The following is a 19,767-nucleotide window of genomic DNA, read 5'->3' on the forward strand; positions in this document are numbered from 1 at the left end:
TGAACAGACAGGAGTCCCCTGGTGCTCTTCCCCTGCACCTCCGTCCCTAGATTAATGTTTTCTGCAGTGACTTAGTGTTTGTTACCCCCAAGTATTCATTTTCCCCTTTCCTGTTCCTTACCACTCTCTATGTTTGTGAGGTTGTGTGTGTGCCATCCCCAAGGCCAGGAGTGGCCTGATCTCTCTAGGCACAGACACTGGTTCAGTGATGACCAGGATAGGAAAGCTACTTCAGGTCTGAGACTAGAGAAGAAGCCAGGAGCTTCTGGGGAAGACTCTGCCTTTTTCTTCCATATTGTTAAGATATGAATTAGACTTGATGTAGTCCCAATGAGAATCCCAGCAGGCTTTTTTTTTTTTCCATAGCAAAAGGAACAATAAAAGGAAGAAATTAACAAAGATAAATGAAAATATGCATGAATACATCGTTTTTCTTTTTCTAAAATAGTGATTTAAGTAATTTAAGTATTTAGTTCATTTACCTCCTCTTTTTCATTTTGTTTTATAAACTCATTTAAAGCTGCGGCTTTGGGCACCTGGGTGGCTCAGTTGGTCAGGTGTCTGCCTTTGGCTCAGGTCATGATCTCAGGGACCCAGGATCAAGTACCACATCTGGTTCCCTGCTCAGAGGGGATCCTGCTTCTCCCTCTCTCCCTACTTCTCCCCCTGCTTATGCTCTCTATCTCTGTCAAGTAAATAAATAAAACATTAAAAAAATAAAGCTGCAGCTTTATAGGGACACTTGGTTGGCTCAGTGGTTGGGCATCTGCCTTTGGCTCCAGTCATGGTCCCGGGGTCCTAGGATTGAGTCCTGCATCAGGCTCCCCAAGGGAAACCTGCTTCTCCCTCTGCCTATGTCCTGCCTTTCTCTCTCTCATGAATAAATAAAATTAAAAAAAAAAACTCTCTCATGAATAAATAAAATCTTTAAAAAAAAGATCTGCTTTATAGATATTTGTCAAGCTAAATCTAAAATTCATATGGAAATGTAAAGGACCTGAAGCAGCTGTAGTCTGGGCTGCATCCTATTAGTGTGGGCATGTGTTATTCATATGCTTTTCTTACTCTTTTAAAGATACCTTAATTCTATTCTTAATTCCTCCCTTAGTCCCAATATTGTTAGAAAAGAGTGACTGCTTAGCTTCTGTAAATTCCAAAGCGGTTTGAGTTTTAAACATTCAAATCTATACTGCTGATTTACAATTTTTTTTTGGTAATGGTTAAAAAACATCATCTTTGTGTTTTCTAATTTCAACCATTTGGGAAGCTAAAAGGAAATTTGAGACTTCTTTTTTGAAAAATGTTTTAAAGATTTTATTTATTTATTTGAGAGAGACAGAGCATGCACAAACCTAGGAAGAGGCAGAGGAAGAGGGAGAAGCAGGCTCCCCACTGAGCAGGGAGCACAAAGCCAGAGCTCCATCCCAGGACCCCAGGATCATGATCTGAGCTGAAGGCAGATGCTTAACCAAATGAGCCACCCAGGTACCCCTTGAAGATATTTTTTATAAAATGTCTTCAAATTCTTGAAATGTCCTGTCCCATAACTTTAAAAGTAACTATCACCTTAAGTTTCAATCATCTAATTGCTGCATTTTGCCCATCATATATTTATGAACCTAAGAATGAAAACCAAGTCTTTACCCTGTAGGTCCCTATACCCTGTGCCATCAGATCTCTTCAGAGAGGGAAGAAATAGAGGTGCAACGGCTAGTTTTAATGGAGAAATGGCTTCACTCCCTAAACTGTCACACTCTGTCACGCAACATCTGAGAATTTTCAACAGAAAAGTAATTGACCACTTTCCTAATGTTCTGAAAGGGGAAACCTGAGGACATTCGCACAATTTTCATAAATCTGGGATACTTAACAGTCCGCTTCTCCACATCCAGTTGTTGCAGTTCATTTTGTATCAATGTGTATACTCTGAACTCCTAAATACAGGAAGTTAATTGAAAGTATACCATTGGCCTTCTTAGACAAAGATAATATACTGGCAACAATGTTGCTTTCTGTCTTTACAGGCACAGATAAAGAGATTGACATTACAACCATTCCTTTTCTCTGGAATCACAAGTTTAAGCATTGTAGTCAGCAGTAGTGATACTAGTTCTTTAAAGAATGAGGCATGCAAAAAATAAATAAGTAACAAGCAATCTATAAGTAGTCATTCTTTGGTTTAATTCAAACATTCACTTTTTCTAGATAACTTCTTAAAAATATAATTTTTTCTTTCAAATTAAATTGTCTTCTTTCTGTTGTTGCCATTCTTTGGTGTTTTGTATTACCAGTAACATTTGTAAGATCACATTATACTAATAGTAACAAGGAATGCTGGGGTGACTCAGCTGGTTAAGTGGCTCAGGTCATGATCTCAGGATCCTGGGATCGAGCCCCACATCTGGCTCTCTGCTCTGTAGGGAGTCTGCTTCTCCCTCTCCCTCTGTTCTCTTACTCTCTCAAATTAATAAACAAAATCTTAAAAAAATAATAATGACAATGTTAAAGAATTAATAGATTTAACAATCCTAAAAGACATAAATCTAACCTTATTAATCCTGGCATCCTCAAGGCTCGAAAAGAGCCTGGCACCTATTCAGTCCTTTATAAATTTGTGTTAAATTTGTGTTAAATGTAGCTGGCACTGAAAAAATGCTGTAGTCCTAGGAAAAGCGTTATGTTGTCCAAGATAAATCACATACCTGGAGTCAGTTGTTAAGATCCTTTGACTTATTTGGTACTCTGCTAAAGTCTTTCTCCCTATTCTGGAAGCTCATTTAATCCAACTATAGTTTTTTGGTAGCAATGGTTTATAATCCTACTAAAGAAGGAGGAAGGGAAGCTCGGGTGGCTCAGCGGTTTAGCGCCACCGTCAGCCCAGAGTGTGATCCTGGAGACCCGGGATTGAGTCCCACGTCAGGCTCCCTGCACAGAACCTGCTTCTCCCTCTGCTTGCTTCTCCCTCTGCCTGTCTCTCTGCCTCTCTCTCTCTCTCATGAATAAATAAAAATAAAAACATAAAAAAAAAGAAGGAGGAAGACCAGGACAAAGAGGGGGAGAAGAGAAGGAAAAAGGTATATAAACAACATTTTTTTACCTTATCTCTCTTATTGCTTTTTGTTCATAGTGAGCCATCTAGGAAGTAGATTTGGGTCCAGAAGAGATGGTCTATACCAGGTGTTCAATTAGATATCCTATAGTCCATATTCAGGCCACAGATATGCTTTCTTGGCCCTAAACAACATTTTTCCGGATTTTAAGATATGTAAATGGTTTTCAATATTTTAAAATCCAGAAATTTGCACAAATATCTAAATTCTGATCTTTCTTGAATAAAAATGAGAAGAATTAACAAAAGTAGTCTCTTATTCTCACCAGGTGGCAGTGGGCTAGGGCTGAATCATGATTGTCTCTTTAGATGGGGGGGGGTCCAATGTGCCACAGACACCCCACCTCCAATTCTGTCTGCAATCTCTAATGTCAGCTGCACTTGTGATGGCTGCATTGCAGACAGCAGTCAAGCATGGTGGCTAAGGGCATGGACTCTGGACCAGATTGCCTGGGTTTGAATCTAGATTCCATCATTTTTGACCAGTGTTCACCTTAGGGAAGTTTCCTGATCTTTCTGTACCTTGGTTCCTTATTTGTAAAGTGGGATAATAGCTGTTACCCAACTTTGTGATGAGAATTAAATGATTCTATACATGAAATACTTAAAATAGTGCCCCCCCACACACACACATATACACTGCAATCCAGTGACACAGCCAGTAAGCACCAGGTATTATCACCATCTTGCCTGAGCTGTGTTTTCTTATGGTGGAGTTAAGAAAAAAATCAAATAGCACTTAACCTTCTGTCTCTATTGAAAGTGGAAAATATACAATAGACTCAGAAAGCAAAGCATATTTCTGCATGTGGAATATGCAAATAAAATGTATGTGTGTCAAAAAAATGGATGACCCATTATGAAATAATGCACAGTAAGAACTTTAACCAGAAATACAAAAAACTATGGAAAATGATCATCGAAATAAAAGATTGGTGGGCGCCTGGGTGGCTCAGTCAGTTGGGTGTCTGCCTTCAGCTCAGGTAATGATCCTGGGCTGGGGTCCTGAGATCAAGCCTCAAGTTGGACTCCCTGCTCACTGGGGAGCCTGCTTCTCCCTCTCCCTCTTGCCCCCTGCTTGTGTTCTCTATCTCAAATAAATAAATAAAACCTTTAAAAAATAAAATAAAAATTGGGATTTCAACAAGAGTTCTTTAAAAATTCAAGCAGTATAATTGATCTTGATATAAAATACAATAACATATTAAGAGACAAGAAAGTGGCAGTAACACTGCTTCCCTCATTCACTTTATCTGCCTGGGTCTTAATAGGCATCAGGTCTGGTTTCAGGACAAGTCTAAGAACACCCCCCACAAACAATAGTTGTCTGGGTGAAGCAAACTGAACTAAAACCCCCAAACATTAGAAAAGCCAAGTGTAAATCTGTTTAATGTTTACAGTATTGTAAAGAAAAAAATGCTAGAAAACTATGAACGTGAAAAATCACATTTGTAAACAAACAACTTAATAATACAATAAATATAAAATAGACTTCTGTAAAAGGTGGCCCAGGCTTACAGAACACTTTCTTCCACAAAACAAACAAAATGAACAAAAGCCATACTACACAAAGAATAAGCCAGCCATGCTAAAACAAAGGAGCAAATAACCTACTATTATAAACCGTGATAAGAATAATCTAGAAGAGGGGCACTGGGATAGCTCAGTCAGTTGAGCATCCAACTCTTGATTTTGGCTCAGGTCATGATCTCAGGGTCAGTGGGGAGTCAGCTTGAAGATGCTTTCTCTCCTTCTACCTCTCTTTGCCCTCAAACAAATAGATGAATCTTTTAAAAAGAAGACGAAACCCTGGGTGGCTCAGTGGTTGAGCATCTGCCTTCACCTCAGGGTCTGATCCTGGGGTTCTGGGATTGAATCCCCACATTGGGTTCCCTGGGGAAGCCTGCTTTTCCCTCTGCCTGTGTCTGTGCTTTTCTCTGAGCAGGGAGCCTGCCCTGGGGTTCGATCCCAGAACCTGAGATCATGACCTGAACCCAAATCAAGACCTGGACACTTAAGGAACTGAACCATCCAGGCACACCTAAATGTTCTTATTTTTTGAAGGGAAAACAACATGTCAAACTTACAAGAAGATAGGTATAATGTAGATACAATGGACTGGAAACTAAATCTCAAAGTCCACAGTCAGAAATTCAAAGGCGTGAGGCAGTGGCTGTACTAATTCATTCACACAGTCGATTTCAATGTATGAAACATGTTCTATGGCTGAGACCCTGCACCAGGCATTGAGAATCCAAGCAGCGAATGAAATATGCAGATACGCACTCTGCCATGATACGTCCATTCCACCTGGTTGTACTTATTCACAATAGTCTATAAAAGCAGTTGTGTTTCTGAGGCATAAAAAACCGTAAGTATAAGGGCACGTGGGTGGCACAGTCGGTTAAAGGCCAGACTTTTGGTTTTGGCTCGAGTCATGATCTTGGGGTCCTGAGACCTAGCCCCACATGGGGTTCCATGCTGGGCGTGAAGCCTGCTAGAGATTCTCTCTGCCCTCCACTCCCTCTCCTCCCTCCTGCCCATGTGCACATGCTCTCTCTCTCTCTCTCAAAAAAAAAAAGATAATAATAATAATAATAATAAATAATTAAAATTTTAAAAAACTTAAATATATTGCTTAAAGCCATAAAAATAGTCACTAACAGTAGGTTTTTTCTGAAATATGGGTAAAGTATGGAGAGGGAGAAAAGAAGACAGAAGATATAGACTACATCACACACAAAAAGAAGAAAACAAAAAAGGTGGCAAGAAGTAAAATCATAAAATAAAATGGCAGAATTGAGACCAAACATCAAGCATAACTATATTCCTATGTAAAACAGATCGCTATATTATATAGCTATACTATGTGGTATAACTGCAAAACGTTTGAAAATTTACGAACTAAATGGATGAGAATAAGAGAAAATAGAAAAAAAGCTTTAAAGGGCATTTCCAGGTTGTATTCATTTCAGGGATACATTCTTATTAAACTGATACAGGTATTTAAGCTGTTCCATAGATAATAAAAAAAGTTCTAGCTTATTTTTGCAAAGTTAGCATACTATTGTGATTGAAACCTGACAGACAACACAGACCAATTTCTTTTTTAAGTATTTATGAAAATTCCCAAATAATAGATCAGCATGAGGAATCTAGCAATGTGCTATGGATATGGGTATAAAATATGACTATAGTCAGTTTACTCCAGGATCAGGGGTATTACATATTAGAGAATATCTTAGTAAAATTCACCATAATGATAGATTAAATAGGAAAAACTAAACTAATATCTGTGGAAACCAGAGTTGCCAGAGATGAGGGGGTTGTGAAAAGGGACTGATGACAAAGGAGCACTTGTAAATTTTTCAGGGTGATGGAAACGTTCCTTATCTTGACTATGGTATTAGTTACACAATTGTATACATTTGTCACAACTGATCAAACTACACACTTCTAAAAAGAGTGAATCTTTAGAAGTACCTGTTTGGCTCAATGGTTGAGCATCTGCCTTTGGCTCACGTCATGATCCCGGCATCCTGGGATTGAGTTCCATGTCGTGCTCCCAACAGGGAGCCTCCTTCTCCCTCTGCCTACCACTCTACCTGTCTCTGTGTGCCTCTCATGAATAAATAAATAAAACCTTTTTAAAAAAGTGAATCTTTATTGTATATAAAGAATACCCTAATAAATTTTACCTTAAAAATAATTCATTTGAATAAACATCCTATTCATGTATTTATTTATTTATAAGATTTTATTTATTTATTTGAGAGAGACAGAGATAGCAAGAGAGCACAAGTAGGGGGAGAGCAGGGAGCCTGATGCAGGACTCAATTCCAGGATCAGGACCCTGGGACCATGACACGAGCTGAAGGCAAATGCCCAACTGACTGAGCCACCCAGTGCCCCATAAATGTGCTATTTATTTAATTTTTTAACACGTGACATTATGTTAGATAAATTAAGAGTAGATGGCAAATTCTTTAATTTGCATAAATCCACAAAATACAGACAAACTATGTATTTACAAAAACATATTCAAATGTATTCTAAATTCCTACATTTGTCATATATATTCAAAATTTAGCATCAGACTGGATGATTTAATATGAGAAACATTCCACTAAAGTTAGATAAAAGAGCTTAGTGACACTAATATTTAACATTTGTTGTAAAAGATAGTTCAGTATTCAAAAATTAAACTATTAGAAAAGAGGAGGGATTATGACTATGTCTAGGTGGATGATGGGAAAAAACAAAAGATAATCAAATGTAAAGCTACTCAGTCATAAGGGAATTCAGAAAGTAGTTAATAACAAGATGATTCTTTTAAATCAATAGCTTCACTATAGCAAATAAAATCCAATTAGAAAATGTAGGGGTACCTGGGTGGCTCAGTTGGTTAAGCGTCTGCCTTCAGCTCAGGTCCTGATCCCAGGGACCAGGGAGCTCCCTGTCAGGCTCTCTGCTCATCAGGGAGACTGCTTCTCCCTCTCCCTCTCCCTCTGCTTCTCCTGCCCTCTGCGCACTCATACTCTCTCTCTCTCTCTTGCTTCCTCTCAAATAAGTAAATATATACAATCTTTTAAAAAAAATGAAAATGTAATAAAAGATCTCCTTTATAGTAGGAGTAACAATATACTCAACAAAAATACATACAGATTAATTTATCAAGAAAGATATAAGCCCACATGCACAAAATATACAGGTTATATTGAGAGAACACTTGAGTAAATGTTAGATACATTAATTTTGGAAAGAAAGTCTATTTAGTAAAGACATCTTTTTTTTTATAAATAAATTTTTAGATTCAATGTAATCCAGTGTAACTGAGTGTAATGCAATCCTGATCAAAACTCCAATTCTAAGTTTCATCTAAAAGAATGGCTTTCTTGGCTAATAAGAGAATACCAAGAAATTGCTTTAAAAAGAAAGTAGTGTAGAGGCACCTGGGTGGCTCAGTGGGTTAAGCTGACTCTTGATTTCTGCTCAGGTCATGATCTCAGGGTCCTCCTTGGGCTCCACACCCCTCCTGGGGCTGAATGCAGGCTCAGCACAGAGTCTGCTTGAGATTCTTTCTCTCCCTCTCCCATTGCCCCTTCCCCTATTCTCTTTCTCTCTCTCTCTCTCTCTCAAATAAGTAAATATAATCTTAAAAAAAAAAAGCGGTGTATATTTTGGTGCTATGGGGGAAAATTATAAAGCTAAGAAAAATAATATGTCACTAAAACAAAAAGCCAAATGTTCAATGCTGTTCATAGAATCCAAAAGTATACCCAAGTTTCTTTTTTTTCTTTTTATTGAAGTTTGATTTGCCGACATATGGGATGAGTACCAGTGCTTATCCCATCAGGTACCCTCCTCAGTGCCCATCACCCAATTACCCCGTCCCCCCGCCTACCTCCCCTTACACTACCCTTTATTCATTTCCCAGAGTTAGAGGTCTCTCCTGTTTTGTTTCCCTATCAAATTTTTCCCACTCATTTTCCCTCCTTTCCCTTATAATCCCTTTCACTATTTCTTATGTTCCTTGTATGAGTGAAACTATATGATGATTGTCCTCCGACTGACTTACTTCACTCAGCCTGATACCCTCCAGTTCCATCCATGTATACCCAAGAGTTGATGGAAATGTAGTATATATTTTTCGAAGCACTTTAGATTAGGGCTAATGGTAAATGGTTTTTAAACAACTCATTAGCTACTTGTTAGAATGTAAAGATGAATTTCCACCATTCTATTCTTCAAAATTAATTTCAAATGTATCAAAAAAACATGATATGAAAACATTGGACAAAATCTTTAAAAAGACAGTCTGGTTTTCCTACAGTTTCACATAAAGTCTAACATGTATTAGGAAAGATATTCAAATTTTCTGTGCAGAATATGTCATCATATTCTGAGAGAGAGAGAAAGTAGAAAGATAAATGCTAAAATAAGGAGAAATACTTGTAACACTCTACAAAGTATGATATATGTGATATCTAAAGAGCTCTACTAAACTTAAACATGATGCACAAATTCATTAGTCATTTTAGAAATGTAAAGTAATCCTCCTTACCAGAATGACAAAGACTAGAAGAGTAAGTAATAGCTGGTGTTGGTGAGAATGAGGAGAAATAGATGTTCTTAAACATTTTTGTTGGGAATATAAGTTGGTAATGTATACTAAAATTTTATACAAATATATTTGGTCTAATAACACCATTTCAGGGGATTCATTCCAATGAAATAGTGTAGAACACTACATACATTACACAATGAAATAGTGTAGTGTATGTAAAGATTTCCATGCAAGGGTGTTTATTGTGGCTTTGCTTATAACAGGAAAAGTTGAACAATGTTTGTATATTTGCATATTACATTTGTATTATATTTGTGTAACATTATGTCCACCCATATCTGGAAAGATACACAATTGTTAGTTAGGATATTGATTCAAATTAACTTACACATTAACCTAATTATTATCTCAGAGGGTAGGGCAGGTCCAACCATCAGCAACTCAAAGAAGTCCTCAAGGATCCAGAGTCTTTGCCTCTCTTATCTGTTGCTTGAGCACTGGGTCCCTTAAAGAGATACTGCTCATTATCCTACGATGGTGCCCGAGGCCATCAGGCTACTTGCTTCCTTTTCCTACATAAGTAGGACTGTTTAAAGGAAAAAAAAATAAACCTTTGGCCTAACCACTGACTCCAAGTTATCCCCCTCAGTCTGGACCAGTAGCAATTTCCATTGAAACAACGCATAGTGATTGGCTTACACTATAGAAGCCTCTCCACCATGCTGGGTTTAGGATCACCTTTCCTTGAGTCACGTGAGGAAGGAATAGATGTCTGAATAAAATAGGATTTTTTTTTTTTGGAAAAACAAGTCAAATAAGATGGACACAAGGTAAGATACCCATTGGTAACTCTATATGTAGCCACAAAGAGAAAAGAGGGGTTATTACTTAGAGCTTTGGTTACAAGTGCTCAGGGTTGGTTTTTTTTTTTTTTCTCACTATTCCTTTTTTTTCCTAAACAAACATCATATATCCTAAAGAGGGGAAAAAAGTTTTTCGTTGATTATAAAAAACAAAGTATCAGTGGAAAACCTTGAGAATTTACTGAGACTTGAGAATTTACTAGTATCAGTGCCTCCACATTTATGCTAGAAATTTTCAACTGAGGCAATTGCTAGAGAGTCATAAATATATAAGATGAAGGGAAATCAAGGGGTTTCCTCTGGCATTCTTAGTACTTCCCAATCCCTGCCTGCTTTGTCAACACCCTTATGTACGGACGTTCAATGATCTGTAGAAAAAGTGTAAGCATTCATAAACATTTAGGGCTTGGATACCAGAACACAAAACACTAAATGTCTGCTAAAGTATCATTAGCATTGATCTTCCTGCCTCTTCTTTATCTTTTCCTTCTTTCTTTAACATGATATTCTTTCCCTTAATACTCCCTAGCACTGTTACAATTCAGTCCTATAAGTAAAGTTGCCATGCTTAAATAGTACGAGATTTTATTTTATTTTTTTAATATTGTATTTATTCATGAGAGACACAGAGAGAGAGGCAGAGGCACAGGCAGAGGGAGAAGCAGGCTCCATGCAGGTAGCCCAATGTTGGACTTGATCCCAAGACTCCAGGATCACATGCTGAGCCAAAGGCAGGCACTCAACCACTGAGCCACCCAGGCTTCCCAGTACAAGACTTTAAAATGTTACAAACTTTGTTTAAAAATATATGATCCAGGGGATCCCTGGGTGGCTCAGTGGCTCAGTGGTTTGGCGCCTGCCTTTGGCCCAGGGGGCGATCCTAGAGTCCCTGGATCTTGTCCTGCGTCGGGCTCCCGACATGGAGCCTGTCTCTCCCTCTGCCTGTGTCTCTGCCTCTCTCTCTCTCTCTCTCTCTCTGTGTGTGTGTGTGTCTATCATGAATAAATAAGTAAAATCTAATAAAAATATAAAAATATAAAAATATATGGTCTGTGGGTGGAGGGGATGAGGTAATTGGGTGATGGGCATTAAGGAGGGTATTTGTAGTGAACCCTGGATGTTATATGCAACTGATGAATCACTAAATTCTACTCTTAAAACTAATAATACGCTGCCAACTAAATTGAATTTAAGCAAAAATTTTTTAAAATACTTAAATAAAAATAAAAATATATGATCTGACCTCTATCATGCAACAATCCCAGAGGCCTGATAGAAATGCACTACAGATATTCACCAAAGGACATGTCCAAGAGTGTTCATACTAATACTCTCTGTAATAAGCCACACTGGAAACAACCCAAATGTCTCCAGCAGAATGAACAAATTATATATGCACACCATAGAATATTACACAGCAAGAAGAATGTACAAATGTAATCATATGCATCACATTGAGCAAATGTCCCAAACAAGTTGAATGAAAGAAGCACTATTAGATTCCATTAATATAGCAAGAGGTGGCAGGGAGGTGCGCAGGTGGAGAAAAAAAAAAAAGATTCCACTAATACAGAATTCAAAAAACGAGGAATCTAATTGATGGTGATAGAAGTCAAAATGGTGGCCACCTTTTAGCAGGAACTGACCAGAAGAGGGCATGGGGCCTTCCGGAGTTCAAGCAAAACTGGATTTCTTAACATGGTTTCTGGTTATACAAGGGCATTTGATTTGGAGAAATTTATTGAGCTATATATTTAGGATATGTGTACTTTTCAGTATGTACTACACTTGAATTATGGAAGTTTATTTTTAAAATATGGCCTAAAAAATGCAGATTATCATTTCCTTATAAGTTTTTTTAATGGATGACATGAATGCTCTTCACTGTATAATGTTGTTTTGCCATGTGATCCTCTTCTATCCTTAAACATTTATAAAACTGAGGTCCAGGGATCCCTGGGTGGCGCAGCGGTTTGGCGCCTGCCTTTGGCCCAGGGCGCGATCCTGGAGACCCGGGATCGAATCCCACATCAGGCTCCCGGTGCATGGAGCCTGCTTCTCCCTCTGCCTATGTCTCTGCCTCTCTCTCTCTCTCTCTCTGTGACTATCATAAATAAATAAAAATAAAAAAAAAAAAGAAAAAAAAACTGAGGTCCAACTGAAATAGAGACCTCACTCTACAACTTAATTAAGCTCTGGAGTCCTTTCTATCCCCTCACCTCTATTCCCCTTCTGAGTTTCAGTTGACTCAATGGAGACAATTTTCTCAGCTTAGTGTGCTGGTTAAGACCCCAGTGGGTTTACATCCTATCTCTGCAATTTAGTAGTGGTTTGATTTAAAGTAACTTACCCTTCAATGTTTCTCTTTTCTTATTTGCAAAATGTTAATAAAAAATAGTTCCAACCTCATATAGTTGTGAGGATTGAATGAACTAAAAGGTGTAAAGCATTGAGCAGTGAGCTCATTAGATGATGCTGGTTGGCATAAATTCTAGGACACACCTTTTAATTTCTGGAAATCCAGAAGCATTCTATAACCAATGATGTCTTACAATCACTATTGGTCAGGTGAGAGCCTGACCTGGGCTTCCAGCTTTTATTTTCCTTTTATGTATATAGGAATGAAATATGAAAATAACACTTGGTCTAAAAAAGCAGTTTTTTAAGTAAGCACAAAATTAAAATTTTAGGAGCTGGCCTTTTCTCTCTTAGTGACAAGATAATGATATATGTTAATGGATAGCATCTTAGAATTCATGATGTCCTTATGAAATACTTCATGAAGAAGCATTTTGGCATTATTCTATTTTTAAAGTATTTCCATGCTTTATTTGACTTCTGCGTTTTAAAATCAATCATTTTTTAAAAAGCAATAAAGAAATAAAATCAATCATTTTAAACTAGGTATTTCCAGTGATCTTTAAAGCTTCCCTAGGAACTGGGCAATTGAAAGACTTCCCAGGGATGCAGAGCACTGTGACCAGATGCTCAGCTATCACTTGCTTCTTTCTGCTCTTAAAATGACTTTTCTCCCTTCTCCACTGCCAATCCCAGAGTACCAGCCAGCACAGGACCCCAGTACAGGGTTTTCCCTCACAGTCTTCTCCCCTTTCCCTTCTAAGATCAAATGTTACTTCTTCAGAAAGACCTCCCATCAACCCCGGAGCCCATCAGCCCAGTGGTTCTCCAACTTTGCTTCATATTGAAATCATTTAGACACTTCCCAGTATTACTGATGCCTGCATCTCACTCTCAGATATCCTGATTTAATTGTTCCTGGGATATTACGGGGGCATTGGGATTTTTAAGAGCTCCCCAGGTGATTCTGCCAAGATTGGCAACCACTGCATTAGCCTGTTTGATGATTTTCTGATATTTTCTTAATTGCTTTATGTTTGTATCTCCCACCAGCTTCTAAAGACATGGAAGCTTATCTTTGTCAACACTGTCCATACAGTCTCGCACCAGAGCACCCTCCTAGAAGCTGAGCCTCACGGTGCATCTTCTAAGAAGCATAGAGAGCTTTGGCTTACTCAAGAGTTGCCATTAAACCTGAGGGGATTGATTGATTGATTGATTGATTGATTGATTGATTTTTTTTAAAAAGATATTTATTTATTTATTTATTTATTTGACCGGGACAGTGAGAGAGTACAAGCACAAGGGGGAGTGACAGAGGGAGAGGGAGAAGCAGGCTGCTCCTGGAGCAGGGAGCCCAACACGGGGGGCCGACCCCAGGACTCTGAGGTCATGCCCTGAGCCGAAGGCCGACGCCCGCCTGAGCCACCCGGGCGCCCCAAGCCTGAGGGGACTTAGGGAGTAATTCAGATTGGGTCATTTCTTGGGCCTTTCGCCACACGCGATTTCTGGCCTGCGTCTACCCAACTGCATCCCCGCCCCCCGCAGCCCAGCCAGGCGGGATGTTAATGCGGCCGACGGTCCCCTCCAGGCCCTCCTCTTTGATCAGCTTTGGGACTGTCTAGCAGATCGCTCCCCCGCCCAGGAGCCCCGGGAGCACAGGGCAGGGTCCGAGAGCTTGTTTACCTGCTTCTGGGGTCTGAGAGTACGAACAATGAGGGGTCTCAAAGGCAAGAAAGCTCCCACTGCGAGGCCCTGGCGGGGCTCCGCGCACGCCGTGCAAGGGGGCGCTGCGCCTGCCGCGGGGCACCGCGCTCCTCCCGCCGCGCGCGCTTCCGGGGCCTCCGAGCTGCAGGCGCTCGGCCTCGCAGGGGCTCGCGGCTCCGCGCGGCGTCGGCGCGCGCAGCTGCCAGGAAAGCCCCCAAACACCAACTTAATTTACTTAAGCTTTTCGGGTCATTTGTGCCCTGGGGTGTGTTGAGCTTGCAAAAACTCCGACTTCCCCAGGAACTAACTTGAAGGCGTATTTTCAAAGGAAAACAATCAAGTTGTTGAAGGGTGCTTATAAAAGCGTGCAGATGGGTGGGGGACAGATGAAGAGGAACTCAGGTGCATACACACACTTGCTGGTGCAAAACGTATAATAAGCCCCGAGAATACAAGAAATTAATCGTGCTTGCCATCAGGCCAAGGTGTGTGCCAGGCCATGCAACCTGGTGGCCTTTGAGGTTTTTTTTAAAGCCTTATGCAAGTATGGATGGATAGATATAGAGATAGATGATTGATAGATTTTATGTTGTGCTATATATTGTATGGTGTTGTATATAATGCATTCTATTGTGGAAGGTATTATATTTTATTATAAAACCATACAATATGTTATGTAGTACGTACATACATTTATCTCTGGTTGGTAAAGTCAAGAAAGTTCAAACTGGTCTCTGCCTTCTAGGCTTACCCATTATACAGACAGAAAGGCTCGCGGAGTGAAAAGGCAAAGACGGAGACCAGAAATATGTGGGACACTCTCGTATCTAATCACTCAAGGCGCCCGGGTGATTGCGGGGAGAGCGACAGGGGAAACTGAGGCGCTCGGCTACCCGAGTGCATTAGGAGTTCTGCGCTTGCAGCGCGGCAGAAGCCGAGAACCCACGCCTGGGGCGCAGAAGCCTCGGTTTCAGCCCCGCCTGGAATTGACTTTTTTTTTTTTTTTTTGCTCGGGCCACACACACCGGGGCGTGGGTGGGCTCTCTCTTGCGTCAGGAAGGGGCCCTCGCTGCGCGCTCCCAGCTCCGAGAGACTCCGTCTGCTTCTCTGAGGGCGGGACTCGGTCCCTGGGCTGCGTGTCGCCAGGTTAGGGCGGCCGCAGAGGCCGGGCGCGCCTGGAAGAGACCGACCTGGGAGGCCGCCTCGCTTCCCCGCCCATCCGCAAATGAAAGGCTTGAGCGTCGGCCAGATAGCCAGGAAGGGCCCCCAACCGCCCGCAATCCCAGCCCTGGAGCGCGTGGCCTGGGCGCTGCGCTGCGCGCCGGGTAACTGGGAAGGGGAAAGGGAAAGGAAACGCGACAGGCAGGGGGTCCAGAACTGGCAGTGCTCGCCACTGCTCGCTCTGTGGCTCGCCCCTTTGCCAAAGCTCGAGCCCAGAAACCTCGGTTTTCTACTAAAGGTCTCAGCGTTCTGGGCAAAGAGCACTGCCCTCCCAGCAATCAGGTCCGCCGGAGCAGGAACTCCCAAATTGTATGCCCTCAGGCAATTTACTTGATCTCTTTCTCTCTTTCAAACTCGGTTTTCCTTCTTATCTGTAAAATGGGGCTGATAAAGGCACCTACCTCTGTGAAGAGGTAGCGAGGGTTTACGTGGAATATTGCACACCAAGGACTTGGCCCAGCCCTAGCTTGTAGAGAGAAGTCCACCCCTGCTATGGTTATCCCAAGCAAGAATGGCCAGCCTGACCCCAGGATTGGTATTTAAAGTAGAGTTATGGGGCCCAGCTTCCATAAAAGAGACTCATTCTAAAGGTCCAGCCAGTGCCATCCACTCTCTTCCTCCCTCACAGGGGATTCCCATTCCAACACTTACCGGGAAGCCTTACCCCTCAAAGAAAACAATGCCCCACACCCCTCCCCATTCACGCATCCTTAACCCCTCCAACTGAGAGCCCCGCAGCTCAGACCGCCGGGATTCCAAAACCCGGGCTACCATTTTTAGCGGTGTGCCTGTGGGCAAGGGCCTTCATTTCTCCAAGTACACTTTACCCTTCTGTAAAATGGGTTGTTAAAAACATTTTAAGGTGCCGATTTTAAAAGATCGCACAGATAAAGCAAGGAGTCTGGCCTATGGTCAGCTGCTGCTGCTTTTATTTTCCTCCTTTGGCTCTGGATTGGAGGATCAACTCTATTTGAGACAAGTCAGCCCCAAGTAGATGATGAAGTAAGGACTCCAGCTGCTCTTTGCTCCCCCGGGGAATTCCTTTCCTGTGGACTCCTTGCAATCTTTGGGAGGAGGGGGTTCCACGGACCTTCCCGGACCCTGCTAAGTGGTTAAGCGGTCCAGGCTGACCAGGACTTGGGGCCCTCCTCAACCGCAGCCCTCTACGGTTGATCTTGCTTTGCTCACGTCCTCTCAATTTGCAGATGCTTCCACGGAGGCCCGCAGGGCCCCCCAGCGAGCGGATCCAGATGGTGTGCTTTTAAGGACCCCCACCTCCCCATTTAGGGTGCCTTCTCCTGGAGCGAGAGCCCTGCGGGAGGCATCCGACCATTCACTCAACTCCTTCGCGGTCGGGCGTTTAACCTAGTAGGTGGACAACAAAACCTGAGCTAAATACCCTATTTTTTTTCTTTGACAAATAATCGGCCAGAACGGCAAAATCCCGGCAGGAGGCGGGAGGGCCAGGAGGCCTGGGAAAAACAGAATGCTAATGGGAGCCTGGAGGGGGCGGAAGGCGCACCCGGGCTAGGGCGCCCCAGCCGCCTCGCTTTGAAGTGCACCTTTCCAGCCGCGCTCAAGGGGAGGGCCCTGGATTCCACCCCTCCCCCACCCCTTCCATCCCAGGAGGTTCTGGGGAAATTGAAAGAAGCTCTATCAGCAACTGGGGACTCTCCCCTCAGGTTCTAACTGACTCAATCCTGCTTCCTACTTCTAGTTCGTGTTGCTTTTGACCTGTTGGTTCCTAGCCTTCCCCCAGTAGCATGGGAATCCCTGGAAGAGAAAAGACTGTGGCTTAGGCATCCTCATTTCGCCCCAGTATCTAGTAAGAAGAGGGCAAGAAGACAGCTCAACAGAAGCGTGATGGGGAGTAATAGGAAAGACCTTTGCTGTTCTAATTGCTTTACATTCTGTATGCTGGTGTTACAAATTGGACCTTGGAGGCAGGTTAGGGAGCTTATCCAGACTCACAAAGCTAGTCAAAGGTAAAGCCACAAGCACATACAATTCTGCATAGAACATTCTGCTTTTCTCTTAGTTTATGGAATGATCTCATTGGTGCCCTTCTTTCTCCCTCCCCCTCTCTTCCTCGGTTATCTTACCGGCTTAAAGCTTTCTGCTGAGTAACTCCCCAACCAAGATTTCCCCTCTCCCCATTTCTCACTGGGGGCCTCAATGGGAGATTCCAGCTGCCTGGTCATTTTGAAGCTGTGGTCAACAGGATCGGATCCTGCCCACCTGTTGTGTAAGACATCCTGCCGCACCTGTACCATAGAGGTGCCTTCTGTTGAAACATCCATCGCCATAGGCTCGGCCTGTCAGCTCTCTTAGTGACATGCGAGTGATTTATGTTCAGGATGATATTTCTCCTTGGCTACATGTTGCTCGCTGCCATCAACAGCTGTACTGCAATTCCAGCACTAACTTTTCTATTTTCCTGTGGAAGTGTGTCAACATTGAAATACACAGGAAAAGCCATGCAATAATGTAATAACTTTTGGTTAGAAAAGGTCTAGAAAAGATTTTTTAAGTCCTAAGAAGTCTTAAAAAGATAAAGATGTCAGGTCCATTAACTTAGGAAGATCTGTGTTATCTTTTTTCTTTTAATGGGAGAAAATAGCATTTTCACTTTGGTCTTTATGGTTATAAAGCCTGAGACCTGACCGTCCTTGGGCTATTTATCTGTTCTGGTTTAGTAACCCTTTCCTTTCAGTTAACAGATGAACCGCCACTAAGTGTCAGGACTTTCAGGGTTCAAAAGTAAGCAAAACAGGTGGAACCCTGTATAATCCTTTCGTATTTTAATGTAGCAATAATTAGCCAAACAGCCCCATAATTTATTTCTGAGCATATTTTACTTCATTTACTTTGCTCCCACATGGTTTTCTTGTATTTATGTAAATCTATGTACTTCCATAAATGTGAATATAATAATGATAAGGCAGCACTGAAATCCAGGAATTCATTTGCAGTTTAAAAAATACTTTCATAAAAAAAGATTCTTGATTCAATATTTAAGAAAACATCAGTTATTTTTTCATAATGAGCAACTTTGGGTATATCTCTTAACTTTCTTTTCACGATTCCCCCACCTCCTCAGATTATGCCAGTGAACTATATTTGCTCTTAGCAATCTAAGGACATAGATTGATAACTCAGAAAATACTTTAAATTTTCCATGTTTGTTTGAAAAAAAAAAAGTGAGTTTAAGGTTTAAGGTAATCCTTTGCCTCACACATTTGTGGAACTGGCGAGTTTTTTATTTTTTATTTTTTTAAAGCAATTGATCAGTCTATTTCACCGTTATGGTGAAATATAAATTCTTATAAAAGTGAAACTGGGTTGGTGGGAGTATCTTGCTGTTGTCAGCAGAATCAAAACTACTTGTCCTTACCAAAGTGTTTTATCTTACAGGACATTTTCTTTAAAAGAAAAAAAAAAGTGAAACACGAACAACTTTACCGTGATGAAAGCTCCCTCCCCCTTTGCAAAGCGCAGTGGAGGTGGCAGGTCTGGCCAGCAGAGAACAAAGGGCCAAAGAGTTAACCTGAGATGGTGAAATAAAATGTAACATCAACAAAGAAAAGGCCATAGATAAATAGTTAAAGGACCAACTCACCACAAAACACCCATTGACGTTTTCCCAGAGTCCAGGCGAAGCGCTGGTGACCGGGTAATGTTGGAATGTTTTCCTAGGGTTAAAAGGAGAACCGGCAGCAAGTCTGCTCAGAATTTACAAAGTGTTTGAATAACACGGACGGTGTTTTGATAACACATTTTTAGTGGGGGTGAAAATAATAGAATTTATTGGGACATTTATATGGGCCCCCTTGGTTGTGTGTGGAGGGGGGGGCAGGGCAGGAGGAAAACCATATATCACTGCACTCATCTATAACTCACCCCTGTAACTTATATACTGTAACTTATATATATGCATATGTATTTGATGTGTAATACTCCTGTTCTAGCAAAATGCTTCTCAGTGTTGCTCTTAAAAGAATGTACCGATAGTGGTTACCTTTAAGTGGGGAGAGATGAGTAAAGAGGTCACCTGGCCCCGGGTTGGCAATAACTTTGTGTTCTCAGGATGAGATGGTGGCATGAAGCTGGTACGATCGCTTAAACCAGTAGAGCATAAAGATCTTCCATAGGCTCACACACACAGGCTTGGCCTGGGCTTTCTGGTAGCCTTCAAAGGGTGCTGCTTGCTCCAGCTCAGGCTGAAAGGTGCAAGATTTGAGTTAATCCAGCCGGCATTTGGGTCTGGGGTTCCAAGGGGTCTCCACATTTCCTCCCCAGTGTTGATGTTTTTGTTCAATGTATTCCAATACACTGTCAGTTGAGCCACATAAAACCAGGCACCTTTCAATAAATGTCTCATTTGGATTTCATGAAGCTTGGGGTGTAATTGAAATCAAACAGCAAACAGGCTGGAAGGCGCT

The 19,767-nt window shown here is 41.5% G+C and overlaps 1 pseudogene; it reads right to left on the reverse strand.

Annotated features, from left to right (window-relative positions):
* The window catches only part of LOC121479071, a 41,461-nt pseudogene extending 23,836 nt beyond the window's left edge, over positions 1-17,625 (reverse strand).
* Positions 17,626-19,767: the final 2,142 nt, after the last annotated feature.

The sequence above is a fragment of the Vulpes lagopus genome, chromosome 19 (genome assembly GCF_018345385.1).
Source record: "Vulpes lagopus strain Blue_001 chromosome 19, ASM1834538v1, whole genome shotgun sequence".
Taxonomy (NCBI): Eukaryota; Metazoa; Chordata; class Mammalia; order Carnivora; family Canidae; genus Vulpes; species Vulpes lagopus.